This window comes from Thamnophis elegans, chromosome 9, assembly GCF_009769535.1.
Source record: "Thamnophis elegans isolate rThaEle1 chromosome 9, rThaEle1.pri, whole genome shotgun sequence".
NCBI classification, from domain to species: Eukaryota; Metazoa; Chordata; class Lepidosauria; order Squamata; family Colubridae; genus Thamnophis; species Thamnophis elegans.
The window spans coordinates 74,613,222-74,627,785 of record NC_045549.1 but is presented as its reverse complement, the minus strand read 5'-3'; positions in this window follow the sequence as shown (position 1 = coordinate 74,627,785).

Sequence of the window (14,564 nt, the reverse complement as noted above, 5' to 3'; positions counted from 1 at the left end):
AGAGAGGGAGGAAGGGAGAGAGAGAAGAGAGAGGGAGATAGAGAGATAGAGAGAGAGGGAAAGCGGAGGGAGGGAGAGAGAAGAGAGCGGGAGAGAGAAAGAGAGAGAGAGAGAGATGGAGATTGAGAGGGGGAGCAGGGAGAGAGAGAGTGAGGGAGAGAGAGAAGAGAGAGAGAGAGAGGAAGGGGGGGGGAGAGATCATGATATCAATTTCTGTAGCCATCCATTTGTTCTCCTTAATGGTGTTCCCGTCCCTCTGCCCCCGATATGCATTAAACTTCATTAACAATACAAGATTATACGATTTACATTTTATTTCCCTAATGGATGAAAATGAAATACAACCAGGAAGAGAACGCTGGTAATTGCCGAGTGAAAGCTTTAAGCTGCAAATGTTTGCTTTAAAAGCACGAAAAGCTGAACGGATGGTTCGTCTGTTTGTTTGTTTTTAAAAAGTGCATATAAACATTTTATAAAGTGCAGGGGAAATCATACGGACCTAAACAATAAGCTTGCTGCTGGGACAGCATTTGGAGGGAAGACTCTGCAGTATCACAGTACTACAAATATGTTGATGGTGGCCAGAGATGGTATTCATCCGGTTCGTACCGGTTTGCACGAACCGTTAGCGGGAATTGCGGGTGGGCGTGCCCACTCACACTGGCTCGATGCCATCCTATTTACACACTTTTTGAGTCCCGGCCCATGTGCGGAAGGGCGAGCGCAAGCAAAGCACATGCACAGAAGGCTGGGCACACATGAATGAAAGGTGCGCATGTGCCCGTGAACGGGTGGTAACAAAACGTGAAACCCACCGCTGATGGTGACCAACAAGCAAATACTGGAGCGCATAACATCAGGTGTGTCACTAGAAGGCAAACATCACAAAGCTGCATCTTACTTATTCTGGCCGTGTCATAAGGGAGAATTCACAGGAAAAAATCAATTTTGTTGGGAAGAGTTGGCCGCAAAAAGTTAGTGGTAAAAGAGTTAGCGGTAAATCAGGCCACCGAAGAACAGTGTGGTTGGATACCATCAAGGCGGACACCCGCCAGAGAAGAGACCAACTCGGAGAACACTGGTTTCCGACCACAACGGAGCCCAAAATTTCTGTTGCTAAGCGAGACAGCTGCTAAGTGAGTTTTGCCCCATTTTACAACCTACCTTGCCACTTTCAGAAGTGAATCATTGCAGCTGATAAGTTTAGTATCAGGGACCGTGGAGATGCTGCAATGCAGAGGTGGGTTCCTACCAGTTTGGCCCAGTTCAACCGAGTAGGTAGTAACTCGGCCTGCCATGCCCCTGAACTGGTTCTCTCAGAGGCGCCTTAGGGGCTGCCATCTTGTTTTTTACTTCTGTGCATGCACAGAGCATGTTTTATTGTATTGCGCATATGCGCACAGCAAATCCCCGCTCAAACCGGCAGAAGCAGCAGCCAGAACCCATCGTAAAAACTCATCTCCATTCACCCAGACTCCACCCTGCAAAGGGTTATGGGGTCGGTAAAAGAGGATGGTGATGGGAGACAGGAGCTGACGTCGCAACGACACGACGTGTGATCTCGGAGCTCCGAGATTGCAGTTGATACTTTTGCTGCTGGACGGTCCTTTTGGACCTAAACCATCCTGAAGAGACAGTGACAGGGAAGAGTATGTCTTGCTGATCTCAGGGACACCGCAAAGTCCCTGATTGATCCAAGAGAATCTCTTCTTGCCGGTGACAGAAGTGCAGCCAAAAGCTGCTAAAGTTCAGACAGCTCTGGAATGGAAGGAAAGTGGAAATAGAAATGTGTCCATCTGTCCAATAAGTGAGGAAATCTTATTGTTATAAAAGAGACTGCCCCCCCAAAAAATTAAAATTAAATTAAATTTGAAAACAGAAGAAAATTAGCGGCGAAATTAAGCTACATTGGACAGTGTATTATCTTTTTTTAAAGTTTTCTTTTATGGATGGAATTTTTGCAAATATTTCCTATTTGTTAATGTGAACAGATTAGTTTTTCTTCTACTTCTTTTTTTTTAACCTATGGATTAAAATCTTTTTCTTTATTTTTATAATACTGGTTTGAATGTTTTTTTTTCTATTTTGCTTCACTTAAGAACTTTGTTTCTTTTAAGCCTGGAATATAAAGAAGATATAAAAGGAATTCAAAAAGGGTTGTAATATCAGAGGGAAAGGCAGTAACACTTCCACTTGGAGGCTGGAGGCTTGAGTCCTGGAAACATTGTCCTTTCTTTTTTTGCTTTGATCATTTTGACTTTGCACTTCAAGGTTCTTCAGCTTGTTTATAGAGAGTGATAAGGAGAAGAACATGGGTTGTTGATACAGGTGCTCTTTGGGAGCTTCATTGGCAGGTGGAGAGAACTGAAAACAAAGCCTTGTTTTGAAACATTATAAATGAACTTGCATCAAATCTAATAAAAAGTTTTGAATGCTAGAGTGGCAGTGTTTACCATTTGGAAGAATGGCACAACATCAAAAAGAAGGTTGAAAGTTCAATTCTAGGAAGCGACAGATATTTCTCTCTTTGCTGCGAACTCTGTGTAGGCAGCAGGAAGGGCACCTGGTCAGTAAATGCACAGCTCTATTCAGTTGCTCTGACTCTATCCCATATTAAGGGATTACATATACATGTACATATATATGGGAGCATTAAAATAATAATAATATTGAAACCATGCATTGCTCTGAAATGCATTTCTTTGAGACTCTTGTTGTCATTTTTATAATAGATTGTTATTATAATGTGTCACCATTATGTCAGTGCACAGGAGCCCTATTACAACAGAGTAAATAAAGTAATTGAACAATGCTATGGTATGTCACATCGGAATAAATGAATATTTTTCACAAGCCTCCGTGGTAATTCTGACACCTTTTCAGAAGACATGATTTATTCATATTGCTACAATAAACAAAAAAAATAAAATTGAAAAGTAATGCAACACAATTCATGATCATGTTTACCTTACATTAATCTATTAGACTTACTTAATCAATTAAGGGGAAGCGGTGACTCAGTGGCTAAGATGCTGAGCTTGTCGATCAGGAAGGTTGACAGTTTGGTGGTTTGAATCCCTAGGGCAGCGTAACGGAGTGAGCAACCGATACTTGTCCCGGCTTCTGCCAACCTAGCAGTTCGAAAGCACGTAAATATGCAAGTAGAAAAATAGGAAGCACCTTTGGTGGGAAGGGAACAGCGTTCCATGCATCTTTGGCATTGAGTCACACCGGCCACATGACTACGGAGACATCTTCGGACAGAGCTGGCTCTTCGGCTTTGAAAGGGAGATGGGAACTGCCCCCTAGAGTCAGGAACGACTAGCATATATGTGCGAGGAGAACCTTTACCCTGGATGACCTTCTGTGTTTAAGGCGAGGGGCTGCAATCATTTCTCAAGACTTTGTAAAAGAGACCATCGATCAGCACAAAAGGGAACTAAAGGACTCCACTACTCCAGCCAGTAATCAGCACAGAGATCAGCATAGATCAATTCCAAGGTTAACATCAGACCAACAATCAAGTCAACGACACCCCAATCACGAAACTGTCAAAGAAGCCAAGAGTAAAACAGCCCAACCCTTAGAATCTCTAAGACCAACATCGACAGGGCAAGCCACGAGGATGTAAACTGGCAGCACACCGCACTCATTAGCACTGATGATGTTACCTAGTTGGGTACTGAAACGCCGCAAGAAAGCTCAGAGACCACCGAGGACCCCTTGGATAAGGAAGCGTTGATGTAATGTGATTCTACCAACCAGCCACAGTTACTGTATTTTTTGGAGTATAAGACGCACCCTCCAAAAGAGGGCAAAAATTTGAGTGTGTTTTATACACCAAATGTAGCCCCCCCCAACCCTCAACCAGATGCCAAAAATGCGAGGCAAGGAGGCAGCGATGGCCTGTGGCAATCCCTGCAGGCTGGAACAGCTGATTGGGGGTATTCGAGTGGTTTTAGCAGTGTCTTACCCCCCAACAGTATTTGTTTCCAGAGAGTAAGTCATCTGTGCACCAAGTTTGGTTGAAATTGCCCGAGGCGTTCCAGAGTTAAGCTGGAACACACGCACACGCATACACACCTTTTAATATATAGAGAGAAGATTTAAAAGAGAGAAATAGCTTTTGTAAAATTCCATTGTGCTGTACATAATTTACAGGGACGATTGATTCTAAAATTGCCACTAAACTATTGCCCGCTGTCATCGCAGAAACTCGTGCTCTGCAAGAGCAAAATATATCTTCGGGAAGGCACGGTGGAATTGGCACACGCCGCACTCAAGGCACCGCCGTTCTACGGGAAAAGAATTTGCAGCAAACAATACATCCCCAGCAAGCGCGTTCCCCCTCACAGAATGCCAAATATCTGCCAGAGATAATGAGCGTCATAAAACACGAGACTCCGCGGGATGAATGAAATATCAGAAAACGAATAGGTTACACCTGCAGGAAGTTAGCACCCGACCCTCTCCTAGGGAAATGAAATGTTTTAGGGAATATTAAAAGGGCAGAATATTTTCCCTAAAAGGGAGACAAAAACTCAGCCTCCCTCCCCCACTTTTGTCTCTTTTTTTTTGATAATGTGTTTTTATTTTTCCATTTTCATTTTCATACAGTCAACATATATACTGTGCATAACCGGGGCCATATAACATTAAACAATAAACACAGCCATTCCTCTTGTCGACAATACCCCCCAAAATAGAAACCCAACGTACCTCTTCGACCCTCCATACACCTCTTTCTTTCGCCCCCCCCTCCAACTTTCCATCTTCCCTCCATCATCCCCCTCTACCCTACTTCCCCTCCCCCTCTACCACTCCTCTCTCCCGATACACTCCCTCCCTTCCTTCTCACCCTCCCTCCCATCCTCTCTCCCACCCTCTCTACCCCTCTTTCTTCTTTCCCTCTACTCCTCCCTTCGGTGTATTTCTACTATCTGTTAATATATTCAGCTTGTCCTATTTTTTTAATGCTGGTTCTGTGGGCCTGGCTTGGTGGGTTTGGCAGGGGAAGGTTACTGCAAAATCCCCATTCCCTCCCAATCAGCTAGGACTCAGGAGGCAGAGAATAGATGGGGGCGGGGCCAGCCAGAGGTGGCATTTACCGGTTCTCCGAACTACTCAAACTTTCCGCTACCGGTTCCCCAGAACCAGTTAGAACTGGCTGAATACCACCTCTGTACCAGGAATGCAAGTAAAGAGTGAGGAGGATTTCCCCTCACAGCAAATGGCGCACAGCGGTTGTAGTTCTTCACAAATTTTGTTCAAGATCTTTCTACTCCTTCCCCGAGATCTTTCTTAAGCCTTGGCTTACTCTACTGGTTATTTACCTTCATGTTGTACTCCTGCCCCCCTCCCGTCTCTTTGTGTGTGTGTGTGTAGCTCTCTTGGCATAAATAACGCCCCCACTTTGGCACTATCTGAGCTCACTTGCTTTAGCTAATGCCAGGCTAATGCCCTGCCCATTTGGTTTCCCCAAAAGGCCGATATTAGAGTTATCGGTTGCTTCATGATTAGTGTTTAGATCTCGCAAAAATTCAAAACAGCCAGATGGCAATGATGTGTTGAAGGCATTACGCCCAAATTCTCTTTCCTGGAATCTGTCGACAGATTAGAGGTCCGGCTATTTTTCCAACAGAAGTAATAATTGGGGTTCCTAGGCCTACCTGAAAGCCTTATAAAACAGCTGTTGCCCGCTCTCCATAAATTATAGTTATTGTTATTTGTTAAATATATAAATGTAATAAACTTTATGATACAAATATAAATGTGTTACATTCATAAATGCACAGATATTGCAGCATGATTGTTGCTTATTATTATTGTTCTTGTTGTTATTATTGCGTGGTTAATCTTTGGTGAGATTCACAGCCTTTGGGGCTGGTTGGTAGCTCAACAGCTCGAGTCCTAACCAAGGACCTAGGAACTGTTAAGGTAACGTCGGAGGATATAAGCTGTTCCAAGTAGGATGATTTTTTGTAGAATCAGAATGTTCAATATGATAAATTTAAAATTTCCAAATAGCGAGGTAGCCCTTTAAGTGTTGCTCCAAGGGCTCCAATTACAATCGGGACAACACACAATTTCTTTTTCCACAGTCACTCAACTTCAATTTGCAAGTCCCGGTACTTTGTGATTTTTTCTTGCTCTTTATCTTCAATTCGTGCATCTCCAGGTATTGCAGTGTCAATGAACCATACTTTTTTCTTTTCAACTATTGTTAAGTCCGGTGTGTTGTGGTCCAAGTGCCTGTCGGTCTGGATTCCGAAGTCCCACAAGATCTTGACTTTCTCATTCTCCAGAACCTTCTCAACCTGATGTTGACACTAGAGGCAGCTTCGGAGGATCATCCAGGGCTGGGAGGGACCCCGGAGGTCATCTGGTCCAACCCTGATCTAGCAGGACATTGTTAAAGTGAGTTTGTCTTTTGATCCCTCAGTTCCCTCAGAGCCAAGGTGGCGAAGTGGTTAAATCCAGCACTGCAGGCTACTTCAGCTGACTGCTAGTTCTGCAGTTCGGCTGTTCAAATCTCACCTGCTCAGGGTTGACTCAGCCTTCCATCCTTCCGAGGTGGGTAAAATGAGGACCCGGATTGTTGTTGGGGGCGATATGCTGACTCTGTAAACCGCTTAGAGAGGGCTGAAAGCCCTATGAAGCGGTATATAAGTCTAACTGCTATTGCTACTGCTATTGCTAGTTACAAGACTACATAGCTACGCCCACCCAGTCACACGACCCCCCACCAAGCCACGCCCACCAAGCCACGCCCAGAGAACCGGCAGTAAAAAAACCCCATTAGATTTCACCACTGGCCATTGTACTGTATATGTGAGGCCTTGATAAGACAAAAGCAATCAGTGTTACCGTCACTTGCCTAATATTTTGTGAAAAGAAGCAGGTTGCTTGCAACGAACTGCCGGAGGCTGTGAGGGCTGTTTTGTTATCCCCCTCTTCTCCAATCTGAACTAGATTGCCTTTTGAGTGCTGAAAAATGATGGGCCTAATTGAGAGCGAACAGAAGAGTGGAAAAGATCAAAGAGATCAGTCACAACAGGGGTGTCAGAATCGGTTCCACCACAAAACCGCGTTCGACTAAACCGCGCTCGACGAAACCGCGTAGCTGACGTCATCAACAGGGCGACAACAGCGCGGAGACAGAAGCACGCTGTAAACGCTAAACCTAAAATTAACCCCTAAACCTAAACCTAACCCCCCTAAACCTAATCCTAAACCTAACCCTTAACCTAACCCTAACCCTAACCCTAACCCTAACCCTAACCCTAACCCTAAACCTAACCCTAAACCTAACCCTAAACCTAACCCTTACCTTAACTTGAATCGGCTTGCTTTCAAAGCGCTATTTAAAGCACCCTTCTTTCTCCGCGCTCGCTGTTGTCGCCCTGTTGATGACGTCAGCGACGCGGTTTAATCGGGCGCGGCTTAGTCGAGCGCAGTTTTGTCATGCCACGGTCAAACTCAAGGGCCGGGGGCTGGACCCGCAGGGACACCCAGGAAACAGCCCATTTTTGCTGGCAGAGTTCTTGCACCTCCACAGGGACATGAGTGATGAACAGCTGGCCCCTAGTGCTGAAATTCAAATTATTTTACTACCGGTTCTGTGGGCGTGGCTTGGTGGTCCTGTGACTGAGTGGGGGTGGCCAACTCGATGTCACTCATGGCCACCCCATGCAGGGTGCACGCCACTGCCCCTGTTGACACCCAGCTGCTGGTCGGAAGTTGCGCAGGTGCCACAAGCTGTGCGTACGTGCGCAATTGGCCCGGTTGCTTCAAAAACAGGCATGGAATGCGGGCGGGTGGGCCAAACGAGCCACCGTGTCGGTGCGGTGGCCGCTGTTCCCGACTACTACTGATACGGCTGTACCGGCTGGAACTCACCACTGGGCCATGGCCACTCAGTCACTTGGCTTCCCACCACCACCAAGCCATGCCCACAGAACCCGGTAGGAAAAAAATGTGGGTATGAGTCCATTCATAACAGAGCTTCTGCTCCCTTTATGGTCCGTCCCCCCCACCCCTCCCTCCCTGGGTCTACTTTAAAGGGAGAGGCTGCAGAGCGCTGCTGTGAACGTAGGGAGAAATGTTTGGATTGTCTCTGCTGCATTTAACGTTGAATTCTGCGGCAGAGAAAATCCGAATGTTTCTCCCTATATTCACAGCAGAGCTGATGCTTCCTTTATGGTTCCCCCTGCCCACTCCTTCCCTGGGTCTACCTTAAAGGGACAGGCTGCAGAGCGCTGCTGTGAACGGAGGGAGAAATGTTTGGATTGTCTCTGCTGCATTTAGCATTGAATTCTGGGGCAGAGACAATCCGAATGTTTCTCCCTACATTCCCAGCAGAATAGCTGCTCCCTTTATGGTTCCCCCCACCCCTCCCTCCCTGGGTCTACTTTAAAGGGACAGGCTGCAGAGCGCTGCTGTGAACGTAGAGAGAAATGTTTGGATTGTCTCTGCTGCATTTAACGTTGAATTCTGCGGCAGAGAGAATATGAATGTTTCTCCCTATATTCACAGCAGAGCTGATGCTTCCTTTATGGTTCCCCCTGCCCACTCCTTCCCTGGGTCTACCTTAAAGGGACAGGCTGCAGAGCGCTGCTGTGAACGGAGGGAGAAATGTTTGGATTGTCTCTGCTGCATTTAGCATTGAATTCTGGGGCAGAGACAATCCGAATGTTTCTCCCTACATTCCCAGCAGAGCTGATGCTTCCTTTATGGTTCCCCCTGCCCGCTCTCTCCCTGGGTCTACCTTAAAGGGATAGGATGCAGCACCTGTGCTGTGAATGGAGGGAGAAATATTCGGATCGGGTGGACGAGTTGAACAGCTAGAAGAGCAGCGACAGGGGCGACTAGGTGGGTGTGGGTGGGGCCAACCGAAATTTTTGCCACCGGTTCGGAGAACTGATGCCAATCATCCCTGCCGGGTCAGCCGAACCGGGAGAATTTCACCCTTATGGCCACCCCCACCCCGCCTCCTGAAGTCAAACACAACATTGACGCGGCCCTCAATGAAATCGAGTTTGACACCCCTGATCTAGAGTACGGCATTCAGTTTTGGTTTCCACACTTTAAAAAAACATGCTTGAGGCTCTAGAAAAAGTCCAGAGAAGAGCAACAAAGATGATTAGAGGACTGGGAACTAAAATATACAATGAACAGTTGTAGGAACTGGGCCTGGCTAGTCTAGTGAAGAGAAGGACCAGGGGAGACAGGAGAACACTCTTCCAATATTTGAGGGGCTGCCACAGAGAGGAGGAAGGGGGTCAAGCTATTTTGCAAAACACCCAAAGGCCAGACAAGGAATAATGGATGGAAACTGACCAAGGAGAGATTCAACCTGGGAATAAGGAGGAATTTCCTGACGGCGAGAACCATCAACCCATAGAACAGAAGTTGCCTTCGGAAGTTGTGGGGGCTCCATCCCTGGAGGCTTTCAAGAAGAGATTGGGCCGCCATTGGTCAGAAATGGTGTAGGGTCTCCTACTTGGGTGGGTGGGGGGTTGGACTAGATGACCTACAAGGTCCCTTCCAACTCTGTTCATCTGTTAATTAATTTACTATTTCTGGAAACTTTCAAGAAGAGACTGGACTGCCGTCTCTCAGAAACGGTGAAGAGTCTCCTGCTTGAGCGGGGTTGGGGTTGGACTAGATGACCCACAGGGTCCCTTCCCGCCCTGCTCATCTGTTAATCTTCCCCTCAAATGGAGCGGAGTGGCTTCGTGGATGTTTCACGCCCGCTGGGAAATCCGCAGCGATAAACACGGGGTTTTATGTTACAATGCTGGGAAGCAATTACGAATACATGGACTCCAAAAAGGAAAACGCCAAATGGGCGTCCCCTTCCCATCCAATTAAGCCGGGCTAATGCAGATTTATAAGAATGATTAAGAACTAAACATTTGTTAAGTAGATCATAAGGCTCTTCAAACTCTGATGTTCTTCTTGGAAGAAATATCTATCTGGTGCGTTTCCAAGCTGGGAGAGAAAAAAAACATGGTGGGAACAACATGGGGGGCTGATTGGAAAGTTGGTTTAACGGTGGCCAGAAGCAAAGACATTGAGCATGTCGATCCGAAAGGTTGGCAGTTTCAGCGGTTCGAACCCTTAGTACAGGTCTCCTGCGTGAGCAGGGGGTTGGACTAGATGACCTCCAAGGTCCCTCCCAACCCTGTTACCGTTTACAGTCTCGGTGTCACGAGGGGAATTTGTAGCAACAAAGGGGTGTGTGTGTGTTTCGAACGGCCAGCTGCCTGTGTTGCCTCTGCGCCATGCCCTGGGTCATCGCAAGAACTTATGACCGTTTTTCACCCTTACGACCATTTTCAGCCCCCTCCATGGTCACGTGGTCGAAATTCAGAGGCTCGACACACTGGCTCGTATTTATGACGGTTGCGTTATCCTCTGTGTGTGTGTGTGTGTGTGTGTGTGTGTGTGTGTTGCGATCCCCTTTTGCAACCTTCCGACCACCGTGTCACTAACTTCACACAGCCACAATGATTCACTTATCCGTGGCGTCAAGGAAGGTTGTAACTAACATGGTGGGGGGTGTGTGTGTGTCAAACTCGCTTAAGGGATGTTTCGCTTCGCCGCGGAAATGTTGGGCTCGCTTGTGGCCTACCTGTAGGAAGATCGCCAAGTAAAGTGAGAGAATTTAGGACTCTCAGTTTACACCTCGGTGGAAACTCATTAGTTCGGTTTCATTTAACCCATCCTTGGGCTGATATCTCACTGGATGAACTATCCCATAGGATGCCAGTAAGTGGGTCAATTTCATTACTTCAGCTCAAGCTTTCTTTAGCCGGTGTTTGGAGAATCTGCATAATGAGATTCTCCCGGGTGGAAAGATTCTTGATCTTCCTTTCCTTTCCTCTCCTCTCCTCTCCTTTCCTTTCCTTTCCTTTCCTTTCCTTTCCTTTCCTTTCCTCTCCTCTCCTTTCCTTTCCGCTCCTTTCCTTTCCTCTCCTTTCCTTTCTGTCTTTTCCTTTCCTCCTTCTTCCTTCCCTTCCCTTCCAATTTTCTTCCTTTCCTTCCTCTTTCCTTTCCTTTTCTCTCCTCTCCTCTCCTTTCTGTTCTTTCCCTTTCCTCCTCCTTCCTTCCATTCCTATTTTCTTCCTTTCCTTCCTCTTTCCTTTCCTCTCCTTTCCTCTCCTCTCGTCTTCTTTCCTCTCCTCTCCTTTCCTTTCTATTCTTTTCCTTTCCTCCTTCTTCCTTCCCTTCCCTTCCTATTTTCTTCCTTTCCTTCCTCTTTCCTTTCCTTTCCTTTCCTCTCCTCTCCTAATCAAGGAGAGGAGCAACCTGGAATTAAGGAGAAACTTCCTAACTGGGGGGACAATTAACCAGTGGCACAGAAGTTGCTTCCAGAAGTTGTGCGTGCTTCATCAAAACGTCATCAAAAAAGCACAACAAAGAATGTTCTTTCTGTGCCATCTCAGGAAGCTCTAACTGCCCAAGGAGTTGCTGATTCTGTTCTACAGAGGAAGGATTGAGTCCGTCATCTGCACCTCCATAACTGTCTGGTTTGGCTCTGCAACCCAACAAGACAGAGAAAGACTTCAGAGGAGAATCAGAACTGCACGAAAAACAATGGCTACCAACTGACCTTCCATGGAGGACCGGCACGAGTCAAAAAGAGGGCTGTGAAAATATCTACAGACCCCTCGCATCCTGGACATCAATTTTTTCAACTATCCTCAAAACGACGCTATAGGGCACTTCACACCAAGACAACTAGACACAAGGACAGTTTTCCCCATATGCCATCACTCTGCTAAACAAATAATTCCCTCACCACGGTCAAATTATTTACTAAAACTGTACGACTCTTGTTCTTCTCATCCTTCCGAGTATCTATTTCTTTCCACTTATGACTATAACCATGTTGATTGTATCTTATTTATATTATTTTATATTGTTTTATTTGTTTCCTAATACGGGAAGCTTTGATAGCTTATTAGTAACCTAGGACTATCAATAAGTGTTGTACCTTATGATTTGTGACGAATTTATCTTGTCTTTTGATGTACACTGAGAACATCTCTGCACCAAAGATAAATTCCTTGCGTGTCCAATCACACCTGGCCAATAAAGAATTCTGTTCTGTTCTGTTCTGTTCTGTTCTGTTCTGTTCTACTCTACTCTACTCTACTCTACTCTACTCTACTCTACTCTACTCTACTCTACTCTACTCTACTCTACTCTACTCTACTCTATTCTATTCTATATCATTTTTATCTGTTTCCTTGTATAATCTGATTGGTTATTGGTAATCTGTCACTATCACCAAGTGTTGTATCTTATGATTTTGATGAATGTATTCTGTTTTGTTTTTCTTTATGTCCACTGAGAGAATCTGCACCAAAGACAAATTCCTTGTGTGTCCAGTCACACTTGGCCAATAAAGAATTCTATTCTATTCTATATTCAACCTCATTCAACCAATCAAGGAGAGAAGCAACTTAGAACTAAGGAGAAATTTCCTGACAGTGAGAACAATTAATCAGTGGAACAACTTGCCTCCAGAGGTTGTGAATTGCTCCAACACTGGAAGTTTTTAAGAAGAGGTTAGATAACCATTTGTCTGAAGTGGTGTAGGGTTTCCTGCCTAAGCAGGGGGTTGGACTAGAAGACCTCCAAGGCCCCTTCCAACTCTGTTATTATATTTTACTTGTCATGTTTGGGAGTGGGTCAGAACAATAGTGCCTTGTGTGATTGTGTCCTGGGATCCTAAGGCGAATGCATTGCCTCCACTCTTACTCCTCTTGTGTGTGTGTGTGTGTGTGTGTGTGTGTGTGTGTGTGTCTCCCCTTCCCTATTTTCTTACAGCACAATTTTATCCCCACTCACCATACGCTGGGCAATAAATTACGATTTATATTGGTATGGGGAGGAGGCGTCGCTGAATAACTGCATTCCTGCACATTGGCTGATGAGATGGTCCTGTACAGCCCCTTCCTCTTAATGCATTTTCCTCTTAATGCATTTATGCATGTTGGCTTTTTTGAGATGGATCTGCATAGCCCGTCCTCTTTAACCTTACCCAGTGAATCGCGTGACTATTTTTAATTTATCCTTACGAGGCATCTGCGAGCTTCAAATGCAGCTTTACCGCAGAATTACGGGGTGGGACGAGATGCGGTGGGACGTCACATATTTTTTTTGCTATGCCTTTTCCAAATCTATCTGGCTTCAGGGGTCTCCAATCTTTCGGACCTCAGGGATCACTAAGTTCATAACCCCCACCGGCACACGATTTATTGAGCTTTTCGATCCCACCCCCCTTCCCGGTAGGTTTTGTGGCTCCCGGTGTTTTCTTTCCTGTGTGAAACGGATCCAGATGATTCTTTGAGTGTTTAAGGCTGCCGATTCCCTGGGCTATAGTATCATTTTTGATGTGTATCTGGTAATTGTGTTGGCCTCACAATCTTTTATAACTTTAGCCTGGTGACAGGATGGGTGGGAGTGGACTCTGCTAATCTGAGCCTTCAAGATGTTGTTATTAGTTGCAAAGTTGTGTCTGACTCATCGCGACCCCATGGACCACGTTCCTCCAGGACTTCCTGTTCTCTACCATCCTCTGGAGTCCATTGAAGCTCACGCCGGCTGCTTTGGTGGCTCCATCCAGCCACATCCTTCTCTGCTGTCCCCTTCTTCTTCTTTTGCCCTCCATCGTTCCCAGCATGAAGCTCTTCTCCAGGGAGTCCTTCTTCCTTCTCATCAGGTGGCCAAAGTCTTTGAGTTTCCTCTTCAGGATCTGGCCTTCTAAAGAGCAGTCAGGGTTGATCTCCTCTAGGACTGACCGGTTGGATGGCCTTGCAGTCCAAGGGACTCAATGCAGGAGTCTTCTTCTCCAGCCCCAGAGTTCAAAGGCCTCCATTCTTTGGTGCTCTCAGCCTTCCTTATGGTCCAACCTTCACAGCCATCCATTGCAAGTGGGATCCCAGTTCACATCTTCACAGATGGGAAGATTCACATCTTCCAGATGTGCTAGACCATAAAACCCAACATCACATCTGGAGGCCACTGGAAACTGGGGGACAATTATATGCAAAGACAGGCATACACAGGGACCCACCAACCACTGTTTGAAGTTAACGGGAGTTATGGACAGGAAGTATATTTGCACCTACCTTCTTAAACAGGAATAGCTGAGGTCAGCAATAATTTTCTGCAGAAGGGTTTTTAATCACGGACTAGATGGGAACCGGAATAATTTATACCTTATTGCGTTAAGAATGATGGCAGGGCACAGAAGAGAAATATTTTACAGTCTAGTTCAGCTACGGCGGTTTGACGGTGTTGTGTGGCAAGGAATTGTTGGAAGAAATGTCCTTCTGGGTTCAGCTCCAAGTGGGGGAAAAAGACACTGGAGACATGGAGGCTACTTGGAAAGATGGTTTAAATGGTGGACAGGATCACATGGCTTGAGCTCCTGAACAGAAAAAGGGGGCTCACAGGCTTCCAGATGAAGAAGAAAAGAGAGAGAAGAAGGAGCTTGCTGGGTTTTTATACTCTGTACACCCCCCACCCCTCTGTTTCCTGTTCCTGTG